This window comes from Geospiza fortis, unplaced genomic scaffold, assembly GCF_000277835.1.
Source record: "Geospiza fortis unplaced genomic scaffold, GeoFor_1.0 scaffold662, whole genome shotgun sequence".
Lineage (NCBI taxonomy): Eukaryota > Metazoa > Chordata > Aves > Passeriformes > Thraupidae > Geospiza > Geospiza fortis.
Genome location: NW_005054450.1, coordinates 1,170,866 through 1,171,343, shown reverse-complemented (window position 1 = coordinate 1,171,343; position 478 = coordinate 1,170,866).

Sequence of the window (478 nt, the reverse complement as noted above, 5' to 3'; positions counted from 1 at the left end):
CTGTGTCCGTGCGCGCCCCGGGCCGTGAGGGGCTGTGGGCCCGGAGCCCGGGGTCTGCGGGCTGTGTGGGCGAGCGAGATAAAACCGGCTGGGACACCGCCGGGTGTGCGGGAAAACGGGATAAAACCGGCGGGGACACCGCCGGGTGTGCGGGAAAACGGGATAAAATCTCGCTGTGGGAACGCGGTGTCTGAGGTAGCGAATTCTCCAGCTCCCGACTCCCCGTGATTCAGTGGGATTTGCATCCTAAACTGGGCCTAAGGGCGATGCTCAGAGGGGAGGGATTAGTAATCCTCCCTCCCTCCCTTCCTCCCTCCCTTCAAAACGTTTCTTGAGCAGCCCGAGTCATATTTTTAGACCTCATAATGTATTTTTAGCCACATGATTAAATTTAGTCAATGATGCTGTATTAACTCTCATGCTTTTAATAATTTCATGCATATTCTCATAGGAAAATTTTATTTTTGTGGCAATAATT